This window comes from Gymnodraco acuticeps, unplaced genomic scaffold (genome assembly GCF_902827175.1).
Source record: "Gymnodraco acuticeps unplaced genomic scaffold, fGymAcu1.1, whole genome shotgun sequence".
In the NCBI taxonomy this organism is placed as follows: Eukaryota; Metazoa; Chordata; class Actinopteri; order Perciformes; family Bathydraconidae; genus Gymnodraco; species Gymnodraco acuticeps.
In genome coordinates, this window is record NW_022991282.1 from 79 (window position 1) to 14,598 (window position 14,520).

A 14,520-nucleotide genomic window follows, 5' to 3' on the forward strand; every position below is an offset into this window, starting at 1 on the left:
TTATTTCACGATGTCTAAAGTTACTGATGTTACACGTGTTTCCTGCTTGGGGCGCAGAAATCTTTGCCCATTGACTCTCGTTATAAGTGGTGCATGCGCAGTCCGCACCTCTTCAATGCAACAGATAGGAGCAGCTCGGGGCGCACCAAACAGCGCCCAAAGCAGCTGTTGACACCGCCAACAACTAGGGGGCAGCAGGAGCTCCAGAGTGAGAGATTGACGTTTGAATGAGAGAGAGTTAGACGGAGACGGAGTGTGAACAAAACTAGATAGCGAATATGGAGAAGGAAAATGATGTTTAATCACTTTAAGAAACATCCTTTGAGAGGAGGACACTGGAGGGAAAGCTGAAAGTAAAAGAGCTCGGACCTGATCAGCCTGACATAGGCAGGAGTTAAGGACAGAGGAAGGCAGCATACCTTGGTTGTAACCAGTGGTTGTTTGAGTTACTGTTCCCTTTCTATCATCTTGAACCAGTCTGGCCAAAGTGCGCGCAATGTATTAAAATAATAATCATTCCAATATCAATAATGTGCTGGACCTGGAGTCAGTGGGACATCATCTGGGCAGGTTTAGGGGAAGAAGGAGAATATAAACTGTTATAATCATAGCTATTAAGATTAGAACACTAATATTGTTAAGAATCAATCTATACAACATGCTTTTGTTCATTTAAAAAAACATTGTTTTATTAGTACAGAAAAATGAAGACTTGATATGATTAAATGACATCAGCTATATATAATTGACTTGCTAACTTACTAATGTAACATTGCTGGGGGCTAAAGGAACAGTCTTATTTACCTGGCCATGGTTCTCTTTATTTCATCGCCGTCGGTGATCTCCAAAAAATGGTTAAAGTGTAAAAGTAAAGTTTCTGGATCCTTTTCAGCTGAGTTAGCTTGTAAGCTAATTTGCTAGCAGGCTTCTGGAGCAGCGCAACCGAGCAGCGCGTATCACGTGACGTAAATACGAAGCGCTCCGTAGGCTAGACCATGGCGCGTTTCTCAATGTCAAGTATACCTGCTGCAGAGCCACTATTTCAAGTATACTACGTCATCGAGTGGCGCCGAATGCTGGGCATTTAACATGCATTTAAACAGTCCTTGTCCATGTGTCCCTCTGGGGGGTGCACCTATTAGCTCCTGGAGTGTTTCAGTTGTTCTCAAAGCGAGTGTGTGTGAGTGCAGGTCTTCCTCTCGTCCTGGCAGTGATCCTCTGCTCTGAGCTGCAGCTCACACACTCCACAGTGTGCTTAGTGAAATCACAGAGTAGGCGTGCGGCCTGACACCCCGCTGGCTCCGACCTGTTATTGTTTACCACTCTTAAGAAGATGTCACCAACAGCAATACTGTTTTATCCACTTACAACATTTCAAAGGAGTGCAAAGGGGCCCAAGGGTGCAATGAAAGAAGCTTTAAATAGTCTTCAGCGCCGGTCCTCGGGGAATCGCCCCTCGCCTGAAAAGACCTCATTTAATAAATGTGCTCTTTAGGCGTTCCTCTTTTCGTTTTGCATCGTCTTATTATGGATTCATTTGCATGCAGCCCTTTCGGTCTAAATATTGCCCCTCTTAGCTAGTGCTTAACCGTACATATCTGACTCTTTCAGGAGGACCACCTACAATCGCTTCCATCGCATCTGCCTTCATTAGCACCAGATAATACCACGGCTGTATGCTTAATGTAAGCACTGCTAAGTCTCTAATTTTCTACAAATAATTCCCCTTGATCTCGAGTAAAATGTATGGAGGGGGGCTGCTCCAAGTAAAGTGAGTATGTACATAAAATGAATTATAGATGGCAGAATGTGTGTTTCAAGTGTGGCTAAGAGAGAATCAGTGAGTTTATTTTAATTAAGGGGAAAAATATGTGTGTGAGAAAGAGTTTATAATACTTGCACTAGAGAGAAAGTGTGATTGTGAAATAGGCGTGCACATTTATATACAAATGTCAAATTGAACAGAACACCTGATTTTAATTCACAGACACAACACTCTGTAGCACAACGTTCCTATCATCGCTCTACTGAAGGCATAAAGTATAATATAAAATAATAAATTAAAATAATAATTAAACTAAATCACAGGTATTACAGAAAAATGTAGGTCAGATATCCAAAGGGCTAATGCAGTGGATGGCTGCAGTTTGTTATGCAGTGAACACACGTCCATGTGCAATAAAGGCAGGGAAGAAGAAGACCGTTAGCTAGTAAACATGAGTTGTGGTCGTAAACTGGATGAATATAAGATGTCCAATGTATTTTGCTAACCACCTCTTCTTGACCTGTATGCATAACGACAGCTAAAGAAAACATGTGCAGGATAATTCACATTTCAAAACTTTGACGAAATATATTTGTCAATGCACTTTTCTCGTCGGCGGATAGATGAAACAATGACGAGACGGCACCATCTCGTACACTTACTGTGACGCAATCAACATGTCAAATAATATAAACTTTAACGAAATCCTGTTGACAAAAAACTCCCGCCACCACAGTTCCATGTCACTGGCCCAGCAACGTATTTCTTTTCCAACCTTCTCAAAATCAGCCAAACTTGAACAGTTTTGATGGACAGTGATGGTTTTCATTGTCTAGGATAAGAATCAAATGCTGAGAAACAAACAATTCCAGACAAAAATCAGAACAAGCTTCACTGAATATGATAAACAGATATTTGACACAGGCCTGGACTGAGTCTGAATGAACAAGCTGACACAATGAACACGTATCCCTCAGGACTGGAGATGCTAAAGAGGTTCCGAAACGTAGGAGCACCGTTCCTTACATTTAGACACCAGCTTTCACTAAGCTAAACTTGCCAAGGTAAAAATACTTTTCACCAGCAGACAAAGTTAACAATAACCCAATATAAAAGTAAAAGGAAGGCTTTTAAATGTTTTATGAGTAAGGAAATGCTGTACATGCATTATGTTTGTTAGAGCTCAAAGGCACATGCAAGAAAACTCGACAGAGCATCTTTCATTTTCAAAATAATGATGTGATCTCTGAGCCTGATTTAGGAGTTTTACAAACTTCATTTCTTTAAAGAACAAAAACGTTGATGATACAGCCTAAACACACACTGTAAATGTGTAAGTGGAAAATAAATGACAAACCAACAAATATTAGTTGACACAGTGTGGTGCGGCATTCACACTAACTGGAGCCCCAGTTAAACTGCTCTCTGCCTTTAGTTTGGAGAGGAGATACTGTTAGCGCTCTGATGACGCTAATGGAAGCACATTATCAAAATGAGGTGCTTTTAGTGTGTGTGTGTTGTGTGGTGTGTGGTGTGGTGTGGTGTGGTGTGAGTGGTGTGGTGTGGTGTGTGTGTGTGCGTGTGTGTTGTGTGAGTGTTGTTTGTGGGTGGTGTGTGTGAGTTGGTTTGTGGGTGTGTGGGGTTTGTGTGGTGTGTGGTGTGTGTTTGGTGTGGTGTGGGGTGTGTTTGTGTGCGTGTGTGTGTGTGTGGTGTGTGTGTGTGCGTGTGTGTGGTGTGTTGTGTGCGTGTTTTTGGTGTGTGTGTGTGCGTGTGTTTGTGTGTGCGTGTGTGTTTGTGTTGTGTGTGTGTTTGTGTGTGTGTGTGTGTGTGTGTGTGTGTGTGTGTGGTGTGTGTGTGTGTGAGCTGTTCATGGGTTGGCCTTGTTTTAATAAGAGCTGCAGTCTGCAGTGGGATCTGCTCTGACAGCGTGAGTTCCTCAGGTTATATTGTTATTATTGATCCTTTCTGGAGAGCTGTAATATAACTGCATGGTACACTTATTCTATAAGCTGAGTTGCTGATGTTGCATAGAAGAACAGGGTACACACACTTCTTATAAGCAATATTTTATTTTGCAGCTTTCATTTCTGTAGTGTCGACTCCTAGCACTGTCACTTTGTCACTGAGAACTTTTCTTTTTAAACTACTTATGGGTTAACATTCAAGTAATCAAGTCGATTTAACTGTAAGGAAACTAAACAGAAATAGGGCTTTTAAACAAACAAATCATAATTGAAAGAAAAGTTATGAATTAATTAATACTATTGTTGTATTTTTGCAGAACAACATAAGATACTTTATTTATCCCGAAGGAAATTGTTGATTCTCAAGGTTTTGACATTTCATAGCTGATATTTAGAAAATCATTAATCATTGAAAATTGGTCAGAAGCAAGACCCACAAGCTGTCAGAGGATCAGGTTGTCCACAATCCCCAAAGAAGTCTGTCCTACAACAGGATCTGGGATCAGTGATGAACTTTAGGATTAACTGTGGGTTACTTCACCAGGGGATCCCCATGCTGAACATATTACTGCTCCAGAGCAGGTTATGTTTGAGATAAGAGATCAACTGACCAATCAAAACCCAGTGTGCAGATTGTAAAGTATATTTTTATATATTTATACACAAATATCCATGCAGAAAGTATTTTGCTTTAAACCCGGATTATATATTCAAATCATGTCAAGGTTTAACTTATTTGTATGGGTCTAATGTGTTTAATCGTCATGGTGAAGTATCGCACTGGGTTGCAGTACACTTATCCGTGTTTTTGAGTGGTTGTATAACTCAAACTCCGTCCCATTTATCTGAATACTCGTTGGCAGACAGTGAAACTCTGGGTTGACCCAGCAGGTTGATAACCAGCGTTATATTTCAGGTGAGCAGGGGGGGTTGGTTAGGGTGAGTGAAGACAGATAGCAGAGATCCAGGGTCTGCTGGCCCCCTGACACAGGCCTCTGGTCAGACACACTTTAAGCAGGTGAAAACAAAGGCCAACAGTGAGAACAAGGAAACTGGGCTGGGAAGGATTGAGTGAACACACACACACACACACACACACACACACACACACACACACAACACACACACACACACACACACACACACACACACACACACACACACACACACACACACACACACACACACCACACACACACACACACACACACACACACACACACACACACACACACACAGTGACCTTTTTACCAGTGCTGAGATTTGTTACTAACTGTAAAGTACTTACTCATCACTGTACCCTGTATGCCAGGGCAGGTCTGCCTTCACTTACTGCAGAGGCTCAGTCACTGGTACATGTTCATCTATAAAGCCATGTTGGGTAAACTACCAACCCGATCTCACAGAGAGTGTCAAGTAGCTATTGCCTGAGATCCCAGGATGTGTTTTTATTACATGTGCCAAGTGCTAGGACTGTTTTAGGTACTAAAGCTTTTATGTGTGCTGCTCCCCAGCATCATTTTAAAGCTCGGATAGATGAAATGTTATTTGATACCTGTTATTGTGAATAGGTTGTAATTTGTACCCCTGTAGATGATGTCCTTTTGTTTTCTGTTGTTTTTTATGTGTAACCAATGTCCTGCAGGTCTCCCTTGAAGTTGATCTCAATGGGATTTTACCTGGTTAAATAAAGGCTACAAACAAACAAACACACACACACACATCCCTCTGCCACAATACACTTCCTCATGTCATGATACATAGTTGAGTGTAAGGCAAGGCAATTCAAAGTGCTTTACAAAAATGAAAGACATTAAGACCATTAAGAAACATATTATGAAATGACATTTAAAAACACTCATTTAAAAGCAAAGATACATGAATAAAAGTGGCAGTGCAGTGTGAGATACACACATCTGAAATGTTTAGCTCTGACTCTCAATCATTGCTAACTTTTTAGCAGAAATAGTTTTCTATCACCTCCCTTACTTTCTACTTTCTTGTTTAACTTTCTTGTTTCATGCTAAACGAACCCCCCTTTGGAAAATTATAATCTTCCTCTTTTTTATATTTAAATGCACACAGTTAAGTTTAACTTGTCTTTCTAGGACATTTTTTGGTGTCTTCCGCAAACCAGGGTCTTGAAACCAAAATGGCACACGTAGGGGACTTTAACCCTAAAAATAATAAGCCTGAATATATCAATTAAAAACAGCGGCAAAATGGCATTTAAACAGTCATTAAAAAGCCAAGATATTAAAAGAAACATTAAAAGAAAAAATACATGGATAAAAGTTACAGTGCAGTTTAAGATATGAATAGTTAAAGGGGACCTATCATGCAAAATGCACTTTTGTACGTCTTTTATACATGAATATGTGTCCCCGGTGTTCCAGGGAACTCACCAAGTGTCAGAAAACACAACCCTCTCTATTTTCCTCCATACCCAAATCTCTAAAAAAGGGGCTGCAACGGATCTGATACAGACTGATCCAGATTTGAACACTGTCCTGACGTCAGAGTGGCGCTACGGCTATTGGTCAATTCTCCACCTATCAGGGGAATGAGAGGTTGGGCCACGGCCGGCCATTGCTGCTCGAAAGCGCTGGAGACGTGTGTAGTACATATGCCAGGCCTGTAAGTGGCGCTGTAGTCTGCCACAAAAAGCAAGACTTCCCTTGCATGGTTGCCATGGTTGCCCTTCTGTTTATTCTCCGCTGTGGCTCTTTTTCTCCCTCCCCGAGGCAAGCGTTTGCTCCTGCTTTAAAACAAATGAATAATGACTCTATATAATCATATGTAAGGGATAATGTGCAGCGACGCGGTCATTATGGGGAAAAGAACACCGACAGGCTGATCAGGAGCCCGACCGAAGCGGAGGGATCTAGATCGGCATGAAGGCACATTATGCAATGTGCACATTATACCATGCAATGTGCACATTATCCCGCTTATTACATGGCCACATTCTCGACAAAAAGTAACGACATGACTCCCAATATTAATTGAAATGCTTTTATGGATTTAGAAAATGATTTTATTGATTTAAAAAATAGTTGTATTGATTTAAATTGACATGCATCCGCTAAGAAAAATAGTCCGTTGTTACTGTTTGAACTAACGTAGCAACGGCAGGAACTGCTTCGATAGCGTTTTTGAGGAGCTTTTTGATTACAGATTTGAAAACATCGTTGCTTGCTTTAAAAGTAGCACAATTCATTATGTCAAACCTTGGAAAGTATCTAGATATCCCTGCCCTAATGCCAAAGTAACTGCCAACTCCCCTCTCCTGCAGGGGGGCGTGGTCAGTTGCAGCTCACAGAATCAGCCCCCTGCAAAAACAGGGCTGGAAAAGAGCAAATTAAATGGAAATTGCAAATGAAATGGAAACTGAACAATCTGGTGCCACTAAATGTTTTTAAAGCGGTTGGATGCTACTCAATCGGAAGCTATAGGTACCTGTTTATGTGGATAATTATGTAAATGATGCTGTATGATGTCCTTTTGTTGTTCTGTTTATGTTTTTATGTTTCATGTGGAACTACTTGAGCAGGTCTCCCTTGAAAAAGAGATCAACGATCTCAATGGGATTTATCTGTATAAATAAAGGTTTGAAATGAAAATAGAGCGAAATGAGGCATGGCTAAAATACAGGATCTGTTTAGTATTTTGAAAAAATATATATATACTTTATATTGGTATGGCCCTACAATATATGTTTCAAATATAGCATGATAGGTCCACTTACATTAAAAGCAGCGACAAAAAGAAAAGTCTTCAGCCTGGATTTAAAAGTAGTCAGAGTTGTAGCGGACCTGCAGGTTTCTGGGAGTTTGTTCCAGATATTTGGAGCATAATAACTGAACGCTGCTTCTCCATGTTAAGTTCTGACTCTGGGGACAGAAAGCTGACCAGTCCCTGAAGACCTGAGAGATCTGGATGGTTCATCATTTAGCAGGAGGTCAGAAATGTATTTTGGGCCTAAACCATTAAGTGCTTTATAAACAGAGTTGGGTGTAACGCGTTACTGTAATAACATTACTTTTGCCGGTAACGGAGTAGTGTAACGCGTTACTTTCGTAATTTAGTAATCACACTACAGTTACTAACATTGCCCCGACACGCGTTACTTCGTTACTTTTATAAAATAATCACACTCACTGACAGACAAGAGGGGTTTCCGCCGCAGGTTTATATACATGTAGGCCTATGTAATCTGCGCGACTTGCGAGACCACATCTCCACGTGCAGTGCTGCATAAACATGGATGAGTCTTTTCATCTGTAAACTCCCTCAACGGGGCCGCTCGCTCTTTTGTTGATCGCCCTCTCACGGGTGAACAGTTCAATGTCCCGCTTCATTGTAGGAATTCTGTCTCTACCACTTTAGTTTGACCATATCTGTTACTAAGTTATGGAATACTAAATAACATAAGTAATTAGATACCTTACCGTTACTTGCCATCATAAAGAATGATAAGAATAATGCGTTTGAACTGGTTTCATTAATTAGTGTCTTGACGTTTCACCAGACTGTTAGCTTGTTGTGGTAGGCTGGTAGCCTATTTTAGAGCATATAAAAAGAAAGACTGTGTTTATGTCTTCCTTAATGCAATAGTAATTGGGGGTGGCAAGTGGAGTGTCGCAGAGGCAAAACTGTGGCGCGCACACTGCGTGATCTGCCTGTAGGGAGGGGCGGGCCGGCCCTGCGAGTAAAGTAACGAGTAAGTAACGAGTTACTTTATGTAGAGAGTAACGAAGTAGTGTAATATATTACTTTTTTTTAAAAGTAATATGTAATATAATATATTACTTTTTTTTAGTTAACGACCCCCATCTCTGTTTAATAAACCAGCAGCAGTATTTTGAAATATATTCTTTGATCCACACAGGAAGCCAGTGTAAGACTTCAGAACAGGAGTGATGTGATCCACTTTCTTAGTGTTAGTGAGGACTCGAGCAGCAGCGTTCTGAATCAGCTGCAGCTTTCTAATAGATTTTTTTTAGTGAGACCTGTGAAGACACCATTGCAGTAGTCGAGTCTACTGAAGATAAAAGCATGGACAAGTTTTTCCAAATCCTGCTGTGACATTAGTCTTTTAATCCTAGATATATTCTTTAGGTGATAGTAGGCTGATTTAGTAACTGTTTTAATGTGACTGTTTGAAACTCAGGTCAGAGTCCATGACTACACCTAGATTTCTGGCTTTATCTGTTGTTTTGAACATTGCAGACTGAAGCTCAGTGCTAACTTTGATACGTTCTGCCTTGGCTCCAAAAACCATTACCTCAGTTTTATCTTTGTTTCATTGGAGAAAGTTCTGACACATCCAGTCATTGATTTGTTCAATGCACTTACTCAGTGTTTGAATTGGAGCATAGTCTCCTGGTGAAGATTGTTATGTAACATTTTGGTGTCATCTGCATAGCTATGGTAACTTATTTTGTAGTTTTTCATTATCTGAGCCAGTGGTAGCATGTAGATGTTAAAGAGAAGAAACCGGCTCGAGCAGTGTTTCCGCCAGACCAGGGCTGAGAGGGCGTCCACCCCGAGAGCAGGTTGGTGGTGGGGGGGGGTTGACTTGAGCCGTCCTTATAGATACTGTCTTTTTACGTTAGTGAGCCGGATGATTTTAGCTCGGCTCTCTTAAAGCGCCGGCTGTTTCGGCTCCCAAACGTCTCTTCATGTTACCACAGTTTACCATGGAGCCTCACTTTCGTCGCTGTGAGGCTACGGCACTCGCAGTTCACGCGTGTGCTCCACTAAAACCCCCCCCGCTCATCGCTTCTATAAATCGCGCACGTTCCGTGTTGTTGTCCTGTGGCAGGCACCTTCGATGTCGGGGAAACGATCTTCAATACTCCAAAAAGAATCCCACCAGACTCCTTTGCCCCTCCAACAGAGGGATGTCCTTGTCCTTTTCGCTATTACAAGCGATAAAAACTCTCGATCTTCTCTCGAATTATTCATATTTGTGGACGCCCTCGGCCCGTGTTTCAGGGCGTCCCGAGCTGAATAAGGGCGGAAACACTAGGCTCGAGATACACTTTTTGTTATATTCCATGGAATGCTCTTAAACATCCCGATAGCAATGAATATCTAGAAGTGCTTGACAAAAATCCATAACAAAATGTCATCTGTGGAAGCCGTGGTACTGTAAAAAGCACGACCTATCATTTTAGCAGGCCCGGCTAAAATAAACTGGATGGCCTACCTGCCTGTCAGCCTTCCATCTGTGCACACACTTATCTCGCGCCCTCATTGGTCATGTGCGCGTTCGTGTGTGTTGGAGGAAGGGGCTCTGTAAGGAAGGGGCAGATTTTTTCCGGCTGTGTATTTTCAAATTCTAGCGCACTCGAGCTGGTTTGTCTAAAATTACCCATCCCACCTTTAAGTTGGATTCAAACCAATTTAGAACTGTTGCCGAAAGTCCCACCCAGTTTCTAGTCGGTCTAGTATGTTGTGGGTCAACAGTGTCAAGTGTACTGCAGAATGAGCGGTTAGTGGCGTCGCCTGGCCTGGGCATCCGGGGCTTTAGCCCCAAATGTTTTTTCTGTAGCCCCGGACAATTCTCCGCTCAATAATATAATACATTAACCGTGCTTTACGTGAACCTCATCATGACACAAGAGAGGACGGCAGGACTGTAATTTCCCCGTGTCAGTGAATGCAACAGAGGTAAGACACCAGACCAATCAGAGAGTTGCATGGAAATAAACGTGCTTGTGTCATTCAAGCTCGGCTCTGTGTGTGTGTGGCAATAGTGCATTTAGTGTGATAGAGAGAGAGAGAGAGGGGGAGAGAGAGAGAGGGAGAGAGGGAGGGAGAGAGGGTGAGAGGGAGGAGAGAGAGAGAGAGAGAGAGAGAGACCGGTGCCAGCAGGGACCGTGTTGTTAGCATCTGGTTAGCTAGCTGCACTAACGGACATAAGGAGCTGTTTGTTCCACAACAAGCTGGAGGAGAGCTCTCCTCTCAGACTGAGAGGCTCAGGTGAGCTAAAGGACTCTCTGAGTGTTTAGATAGTTCACTTTAGTCTAAGTTATCTCAGTGGGTCTCAAACGGTTTGGTCAAAAATTATTCAAAAGATTATTTCCGCGGCACACCTTCATATGATCATTATCGTTATAAAACAAATAAGAAAATAAATGAAAAACAGTTATGAAATACTATATGGCAGTAAAACAAGAATAGAGTTTAAAATGGGAGTGATTTGTAAGAAAAAGTAAATCTGATTACAGTTGTGTTTCATCTGGGTGTTGAGAGATGTATCCATAGATCTCTTAATGTTGCTCTCAAAGTGCACCAGATTGATGCTTTTAACTTCAATATTTAAACAAAAATCTTCCCGGGGGAGCATCCCCCCGGACCCCCCTAGAAGAGGTGAGGTCCACCCCCCACTCATAAAAAATAGCATTTTACTCCCTGCCTATATGCCGTGAGCTGATTATCAAGCCTTCATTGTAACAGTTGCGGTTGTACTATGTGTGTGCGTGTGGAAGTGTTGCAGTAGAACATTCCACTTTAGCGCCGCCGCCACTGTGGGCTAAGCCCCGAATGTTTTCAGGTCCAGGCAACGCCCCTGATGAGCGGTGAAGCCACATAAAAGAAGCTCCGCCTCCAACAGTGAAGCCCACAAAGACGAGCATGCTGTCAGACATGAACACACACTGAGAGAGAAGTGTGTGTCTTTACCTGCAGCTGCTGCAGGACCTGCTCTCTGGGCTGGACCTGGTGTCTGCTGCAGCTCTGCTCGTACGCCTCCATCACCTCCGTCAGGGTGAGGCTGCTCTCAGCTGGAGTAGGAGAACACACTCAGTCACTGCATCCAGAGAGAGAGAGAACACTCAGTCACAGATCCAGAGAGAGTGGGGGGGAACAATCGTCACTGCATCCAGAGAGAGAGAACACTCAGTCACTGCATCCAGAGAGAGAGAGAACACTCAGTCACAGCATCCAGAGAGAGAGAGAACACACTCAGTCACTGCATCCAGAGAGAGAGAGAACACACTCAGTCACTGCATCCAGAGAGAGAGAGAACACTCAGTCACAGCATCCAGAGAGAGAGAGAACACACTCAGTCACTGCATCCAGAGAGAGAGAACACACTCAGTCACTGCATCCAGAGAGAGAAGAGAGGAACACTCAGTCACAGCATCCAGAGAGAGAGAGAACACACTCAGTCACTGCATCCAGAGAGAGAGAGAACACTCAGTCACTGCATCCAGAGAGAGAGAGAACACTCAGTCACTGCATCCAGAGAGAGAGAACACACTCAGTCACTGCATCCAGAGAGAGAGAGAACACTCAGTCACAGCATCCAGAGAGAGAGAGAACACTCAGTCACTGCATCCAGAGAGAGAGAGAACACTCAGTCACTGCATCCAGAGAGAGAACACACTCAGTCACTGCATCCAGAGAGAGAGAGAACACACTCAGTCACAGCATCCAGAGAGAGAGAGAACACACTCAGTCACAGCATCCAGAGAGAGAGAGAACACACTCAGTCACTGCATCCAGAGAGAGAGAGAACACACTCAGTCACAGCATCCAGAGAGAGAGAACACTCAGTCACTGCATCCAGAGAGAGAACACACTCAGTCACAGCATCCAGAGAGAGAGAGAACACACTCAGTCACAGCATCCAGAGAGAAAGGTAAACTGTACTGCACTGTGTGTGTGTGTGTGTGTGTGTGTGTGTGTGTGTGTGTGTGTGTGTGTGTGTGTGTGTGTGTGTGTTGTGTGTTGTGTGTGTGTACTGCAGGGAAGATGGCCGTCAGTGAGAAGTGAGAAGGACATGAGTGTCTGGCCGTTTCTCAATCTCAAGGATACTGGCTTGGTAGTCGCGTACTTCCAAGTCACTTCCTTCAGAAACGAAGCAAGTATACTTCCAAGCCACGGCTTCGGAAAACAAAGAAGAATGGAACAAGTGTGCCACTCTCTCTAACGGTTTCAACATAAACTGTACCAAAATAAATACCTCACGATGTCTATCTAATTATGAACTTGCTTTACTTTCACGGAACACATTTTTGGTGATAACAAACAAATGTAACAAAGTAACATATTTACCAACACATGTTCTACGCCACTACATACTTACATTTAAATGTGTGCTGCGTCGGTTCAGCCATTCTCCGCAAGAGTTTTTGAAATTGGTCCGTGCGCAAAGCATTGTGGGGATTTTAAGGACGCAAAGTCTACCCATGTGCGGCCTCGAAATTTCCCCCAAACCAAGGACGCGGCCTCGGTGGAATTCCAAGTATGCTGGAGATTGGAACAGTCCTTCGGCGGCACTCGATGACGTAGCATCCTTGAAATATCGGCTTGGAAGCCAAAATCCTCGAGATTGAGAAACGGCCTGCAGTCTGAACAATAAATCAACCAATCAGGCGTCTCAGTTGATCAAGCACAGCCTTATGGGAAATTCCAGATGTGAGAGACTACAGGAACCTTCATAACAGACACACTCACACTTTTTTATCATTTGTTTGTCCTTCAAAAGCTGGATCACATTTTAAAGGTTTTTAGATGATTTAAGGAATGCTAAATCAAATATAAATAAAGACCTGGACAGTGTTTTTAAAAGTGTGATTTCAGCTACTACATTCACAGCTATGGACATGATACACAACAGGATTGCACAATTTGAAAACTGCACAATTTGAAAAAAAATATCAAATTGGGATTAGGCTATTTATTGCACTAGCTGATTTTGATCAAATGTCAATTGATTGTGCAGCTCGAATTCAAAGTGTATTCAGGACAGAGTGGTTCTGGGACACGGTTAGCTCTAAACTTTTGGATAAACTGGCCCAATAAGATAGTTAACAACATGATACATATGACAGCTTTATATTCAATTTCAAGTGGTGATGAGGGTAAAGAGGTTATTCTAGCCTGATGGTTGCAAGAATGATTTTTGGAAAGCACACAACACATTTATAGCTGTGTTTAGGAGTTTGAATAAAAGCCAAATATATTGTAATGAATAGTGGTTCAGGTACCTTTAACTTATATGATATACAACTAAAACAAGCTATAATACCCAGTCGAAAGAAAAGCATCAATATAGTGAAAGTGTGGAGTGTGTTGTTTAATGTGAGAAATTCACCCAAAATATGCTACATTTCAGGAGCTAAAAGAGAGAAGTTGTTTAATTATACAGCAAATGAAGACATCTGAATGTTTGGGATTATTTAACTAATGGTATAAGTGAAAACGTTTTTAATTCATGGTGACTCAATGCAATGACCATAGTCTTCAAAATGACACATCGGGATAATGAATCAGCCTCAAACGTTTACTGGTATTCAAACAGCAGCTCACCCTCTCTGTCCCTGTGCTCAGCGAAGCCGGACACTATCTGTCCGTCGGGGGGGAAGGACACACGCTTCTCTCCTTTACTTCTCTTCTTCTGGTTCCTGGCTCTCTCTGCTCCGTCATCACTCTGCTCCTCGTTGTCGCTGCAGTGGTTCATCGCTCTGTTAAGGACTCCACCATGGGGGTCCAGATCCACTGAGCTCCTCCAGGAGAGACTGGAGTCACACTCATTTAGAGTGTGTGCAACAGCTGACGTACACACAGTTCCATCTGCCCTCTTGGAAGTGCTGCTCTCTCCACTCTGTGGTCACCTGGAAAGACAACACTGAAGAACGGATATCTTATTCATGAGGTGTGCACCGGGTTGCAAGTGAAACCCAATATGTTCATATCAAATTACACATTTCAAATAGGTGAGGCTCTGCACACTTCCAAAGTGAAATAAAAGTATTAGCATCAAAATAGAGTTCC